General features: G+C 43.4%; 1 protein-coding gene across 1 annotated transcript in view; it reads left to right on the top strand.

Moving 5' to 3' along the window:
- The first annotated feature begins 363 nt into the window (after nucleotides 1-363).
- Nucleotides 364-6,323, top strand: part of EMC2 (ER membrane protein complex subunit 2) — a 78,764-nt gene continuing 72,804 nt past the window's right edge. The window contains exon 1 of the mRNA XM_075582471.1: nucleotides 364-446. The gene's annotated coding sequence lies outside the window, so the exon portion shown is untranslated. The remainder of the gene's footprint in view (nucleotides 447-6,323) is intronic.

Here is a 6,323-nt window from a genome sequence, read left to right as displayed (position 1 = left end):
AAACAGTTGCAGGTGGATTGACTAAATACATTATTCACACCCTAATAGTGGTGCCCTCTAGGAGCGTGCTGCTAAGGCCCCGCTGCCTCAGACCACTGCAGACAGGCAGCGTGTGGAGAGGCACTTGGGGCTTTTTCCGGTCCAAAGGGACCATTTTTGCGAGCAGGGGGAGGGGCGTTTCAAGCTTGGTATCTAGGTGGGGGCCTACTTCACCAGATCCAGCCCTTGCATGTAAACAAAGCCCCGCTACTTGTGGAGAATGCCGCCCATTCACATTAATCACTCCATCAGTAATATGTAGTTATTGTGTAACAAGCACAGGTGGTTTTGTTTATCTGATTCAACATACAGTATATCTGTAACAAGATGGCTGCTTAGGAGAAGGCTGCTGCCTTCTGAGGCTCCCACGGAAGCTCCCTCTAAAACGGAATTTGAAACGGTATAAGGTGAGTTTTCCTCACAAAAAACATGCAAGATGCTGAATTTGGGAATGGAAATACTTTCAGCATAAATAAAAAATAATTTTGACATTTTATAATCTGATTGGGGAATGTTAGATCTACACAGAGGCAGTTAGAAGGGGCAGAAAATAGCAGTTGACAAGTGAAGGCAGCCTTAAATTCTACTTGAGCTCTGTGAGGACCCTGTCTGGGCACACAGTGACTCCCTGTAGTTGTGACAGACTCACAAGTGACATACACATTCTATGTGACTGGCAGCTTGCACAGCCATTTTAATCAGTGCCAACTATCTCTTGTCAGACTGTTGTGTTTTTAACTGCAGCCGTTTCTGTGCTGGTATCCATGGAAATGCCCTACTGACTTGTGGCAGTATTTACAAATAAAGAAACATCTTTAAGTGCCTAATAAATGCTTGAAGAGTTAGAGAGAGACATTTTTAGTTGGAGAAAGCTTCCCAAGAGCCTCTGAGAGAGTAAAGCTGTTAAACAAACTGCTCATGGGAGCATTATTATACCAACAGCTCAAAAGAGGTTCCTGTACACATCACAACTCCAAGGGTTAGTGAAAACTGTTATTCACACAGATCCCAGAAACAGTAGGTGGGCACATACAGTTAGACAGTTTGTTAGTGCAGACAGCAGCATTAAGACTAGTTGGCTATTACACTGCAGAAGTAAAAGGTTCCCTATTTTAATATTGTTGTAGCCAGGTCCCCCTCTTGCCTCCAGGCGGTAGGGGGGCGGCTGTGTGGTTGCTGCAGGGAGATCGTGAGCCAGCAGCAGCCATTACACCCATAGATCCGCTGGGAACTACAAGTCCCAGCAGCTTCATGGGCTGCAGACCACATGTTGCCAGGCAGCCAATAGGGCTGCCGCATTTAAAACAGTTAGAACAGTTGTAACATGGTATGTCCATAAGTACCTCTCTTTCCCCCACAGTGTATCTGTGATGTAAGTCCCTAGAAAGTTCAGGGCCTTCAGGGGTTAATCTACGGGCCATTGATAGGGTGACCAGACGTCCTGGTTTAGCCGGGACAGTCCCGGATTACTGCACATGTCCCGGTAATTATTTAAAAATGTTTGAAATGTCCCGGTTTCCGATGCAGAGGAAAAGGGGGCGGGGCCTGGAGCGTGAGGGGGCACGGTCAGGATCGACAGGAACCGAGCTAGAAAAATGGAGAGAGAAACATGCAGTTACACACACAGGTGGCGCCTGCATGGCTGCTCCTCATAGAGCTGGTGCATGTGGGACTGTTTGTGTGTGTCTCTCTGTGTGTATGTGTATGTGTGTCCCTGTGTGTGTGTATGTCTCTCTGTCTGTGTCGCAGTGGCTTTGTGTGTGTCTGTGCAGGTCAGAGGCTGTGTGTGTCTGTGCAGGTCTGTGTGTGCAGGTCAGTGGCTTTGTGTGTGTGTGCAGGTCAGTGGCTGTGTGAGGTCAGTGGCTGTGTGAGTCTGCACAGGTCAGTGGCTGTGTGTCTGTGCAGGTCACTGGCTGTGTCTGTGCAGGTCAGAGAGAGAATGGAGGAGGGGAGAGAGAATGGAGGGGGTGGGGGAGATAATGGAGGGGGGAGAGAGAATGGAGGGGGGAGAGCGAATAGGGGGGGAAGAGAGAATGGAGGGGGGAGGTAGAGAATAGAGGAGGGGAGTGAGAGAATGGAGGAGTGGAGGGAGAGAGCGAGAGAATGGGGGGTGGGGAGGGAAGGGAGAGTGGGTGGGAAAGGGGAGGAAAAGGAGAGAATGGGGGAAGGGAGGATGAGGAGAGGGAAGGGATAGAGAATGGGGGGAGGGAAGGGAGAGAGAGAATGGGGGAGGGAAGACAGAGAGAGACTGGGTGGAGGGCGAGAGAGAATGGGGTGGATGATGAGAGGAAATGGGGGGGATGATGAGAGGAAATGGGGGAGGGGAGGGATAGAGAGAATGTAGAAAGTAGAGAGAGAATGGGGGAGAAGGTAGAGAGAGAATGGGAAGAGGTAGAATGAATAATACAGCATCCATGGTGACACTATTAGATACATATCATTATAATATACATTTTTTAGTAATGTCACTTGTTGTATTAATAATTTTTTTTATGTGTCCCGGTTTTTTATTTTCAAAATCTGGTCATCCTAGCCTTTGACCCCCCTTTTCGCCCACTTGTGATGGAAATAAGGGGGTTTCTGTGTAAGCCTATTGGTGATGGGTACAATCCATGAGCCCGCCTCTTCCTGAAGCTAACCAGTGGGTGTGGCAAAGTTACAGCAGTCTTGCTCTGCCTTCCAAGGTGAGAGCGTGTTCTGTTAGCCTCTCCCACTGCATGGATGAGCTGGCCCACCTCAGGCCTAAGGACCACCAAGACTCAAGGCCCCATACTATCGGGCAAGCATCATCTTGAAGTCCTGGGATGTTGGACTTCAAGAACTATGCTGCATGAAGAGCTGCTGCAGCATGTCCAATAAACCTACTTGTTCACCATACCTCACGCTGGGTGTCAGATCCTGGGCAGGAGGGGTAGGGAGTGCTGTGAGGGAGCTGACTTCCTACATCCAAGGATCCCATCACAGCTGGAGCCGCTGAACCAAGGCCCACATTCCCCAAGGTCGTCATCCACATGTGCAGCAACTATATACAGCTGAACCCCGTTATAATGTGGTGCTCGAGGTCCACATAATGAGACCGCGTTATTACCGGGATCGCGGGGGGAAAATGGCCGCCGCAATTAGGGGTTCCGCGAGGACTTACCCAGCATCTGCAGCTTTCTCCTCTCCGTTTCATCAGGCTGCGTCCACGTGCTTGGTGCGCAGTGCTTACTTACTCTCCCAAGCTTGGTGCCTTCAAGCGCAGAGGAGGGTCACATGACATTTCTCTGGCCAATGACAACAGTGAATAGAGCTACAATAAACTTTTGCTTGTGTGCAGTACAGTACTGCCGGGGAATTGAACCCTCGATCATACCAGTATTAGTCCCCTGCGCTAAGTACTACACCACAACGTGGATAGATAATTATCCTCTTTTAACAACCCTATGGTTGTTTGTATGGTATATTCTAATTGGGTGATTTACTGCAGTGTTAAGGTTATTTAATATGTTAAATGTTTTTTTGTTGTTTTTTTTTAAGTCAGAACACCCTCTGTGGTGTAGTAGTTAGAGAATTTCTAGCATATGAATGATCAGGGGTTCAATTCCTGCATGGTATGTTATCATTTATAAATTATTATTTTATATAATACACATGCAGGAATTGAAACCATGATCTTTCATATACCAGTCCACTGCTCTAAGCAGTACACCACAGTGTGGATGGAAGGCTATCCTCCTTATACAACCCTATGGCTGTTTAAATTCTCATGTGGTGATGGACTGCACTGTGCAGGAGATGTTACGTTTGTTTATAGAAATAGGGAGACTGCTGCACACCAATAACAATAAAATAGATACAAATACCGGTGCTCCTGGTTCAGGATTCTCTGTGATAATCCAGTATTCAATGGAAGGTATAAAGAACAGGGCTCCACGGATTTGAAATGCACTATTTATTACCAAAAAATTGATGTGACGTTTCGGCCATGCATGGCCTTTATCAAAAGCAAAATGGCATGACTTTGAAACACGCTATATTTATCAGGGCATGTATTTTACTATAATGACTTACTACTGTCAATATATTGATTACGTTTTCTTCATTTGGTATGGTATCACAGTCTTTATTTTTTTCCCGAACTATTGTTATTTGTTTTTGGAATAATTGTCGGCACTACAGTATATTGAGGGTGGGGGATAGGTACAGAAAGAAAAAAGTGTAAGGGACAATAGAACAACTAACACACTTAAATCAACTTTACAATAAAATTAATAGTGATGATAATAATAATAATGACAATAGTAACAAAATGTATGTGGGGGGGAGGGGAGGTAGGAGACAATAGCAGTCACAATCATTTCTCAGCACCTTTACTAGTTTGGTTAATGACCTTAAGAGTTTTAAAACCTGCTTCTATTTCCTTAATATCTTTACATTTGTATATCTTGCATTGCCAATATATCTTCTGGAAAAGCCCTTATCCGGGGACTCCAGATCTTCTCAAATGTAACATAGAATTGTTCATAAGTGCAGTAAGTTTTATAATAATAACAATAGTTTTTCCTTTTCTACAACGTCAAACTGTTTCCAGAAAAATTTGATGAGACAGTAAATTTGTCTGCTTCATCGAAGCGCTATTGTACATCTTGCTGCTGTCAGAAGATGCACAATTCATTTGTTCAAAGTATGTGACACATTTGGCACAGGTTTCCAAAGATCATTAATACGGGGTACATTGGTAAAACAATACCTACTGTTCTGGTGAGTTCTCTCTTGATTCTTCCCCAAAAGGGAATGAACTTTGGGCATGTCCAGAATATATGATATAATGTACCCCTATGACCACAATTTCTCTAACACCGGGCACTTGCGCCTTTATAAATATGTGCTATTCTATCTGGTGTTAAATACCATCTCATCATAATCTTGTACCGGTTTTCCTTGATAATTGTGCAGACGAGCTCGCCACAACCTCCAATATCTCTGCCCAATCATCCCTAGAAATATATTTTCCTATATCTTTCTCCCACAAAATCATATATGAGTGCTTTTCTTTTTTTATCTAGGAGACTAAGGTGGAGTATATACTTGAGATTAGCCCTTTCTGATGCGTTTGTACTGGGCACATCTTTCAATTACAGTCGGCTGTGTATCCCTTTGCGAAAGAAATTTTGAGATAATGAAGTGCATGATTTGTGTGTATCAGAAATATTCTGAATGTAGAATATTGTATCTCTCTTGTATTTCTTCAAATGTATTGAGTTTCCCAAAAATGATAGCATATTTGATCCTAACTATAACTCTTGCAATCTAGATATTGTTCCTTCCTGGTATACATCCTGGTGGGAATTCCTCATTCCTCCCTAGAGGGGTCATGAGAGAGGGTTTACCCTTTAAGCCCTTTTTTTCCTCCCATGTATATAAAATATTTAAAGTGAATTTAATAACAGGATGGTTATACACCTCTCTAGGCCTATTCTTCTTAGGCTGCGCGTACAGCGCCGACGACAGCGTGCCAAAACAAATGTATTGCCACTGTCGCGTGTGCTTATAGTAAGCGCGACGCGACGGAGTGGCGGCTTGGTCGCTGGAAGTCAAATCAATTTGATTTTTCCAGCGACCGCAGCGTGACATCACCGGCACTATACACGCAGCCTTAGGGATCTACAGAAACAAATCTATATTCTGGAAAGGAATCTCAGTTGCTTCTACCTCCCTCCATTTAATCGCCTGCGTGGGTCTATGCTGTGCTGGTAAGTGACTTAATTGTGCTGCAGCATAATATTTGTTTAATGACGGCAAGGCCAGACCACAGGACAGGTGTCTTTCATGCACCAAGTACACTTCCTTATATTCTTGGTTTTTTCTTTCCCCAAATTAATGTATAGATTTTACTTTATATAATAACATGGTTATATGAATATAAGAGAACCAAAGCATACATATTATATTTATATCATATAAAGAGCTTATATTAATAACTTTGTATTGTAAATAATTTCAATTTCTTGGTGGCTATATTGACAAATGTTATGAGCTTTTGAAACCTCATAGGTTTCTTCTTCAAGTGTACGATCATTTCATCTATGAAGAACCCTAATGTTGGTTCCCTAGAATGTATCATAATTCACAACTAATTTTAATTTCTCCAGGACCAAAACGGCTTCTAGAACTTTGAACTAGTTATTGCAAATGTGTTTCACATTGTATTTCTGTTTCGATTTACCTTTGTGAAATTAATTTCTTGAAACCCTATCAAGGCTTGTTACTTAAAATGTTTTCACAATGTTGGCAACTATGGA

The sequence above is a fragment of the Ascaphus truei genome, chromosome 2 (assembly GCF_040206685.1).
Source record: "Ascaphus truei isolate aAscTru1 chromosome 2, aAscTru1.hap1, whole genome shotgun sequence".
Taxonomy (NCBI): domain Eukaryota; kingdom Metazoa; phylum Chordata; class Amphibia; order Anura; family Ascaphidae; genus Ascaphus; species Ascaphus truei.
The sequence above is the reverse complement of the archived record's forward strand: the minus strand, read 5'-3'. Positions and strand labels throughout refer to the sequence as shown.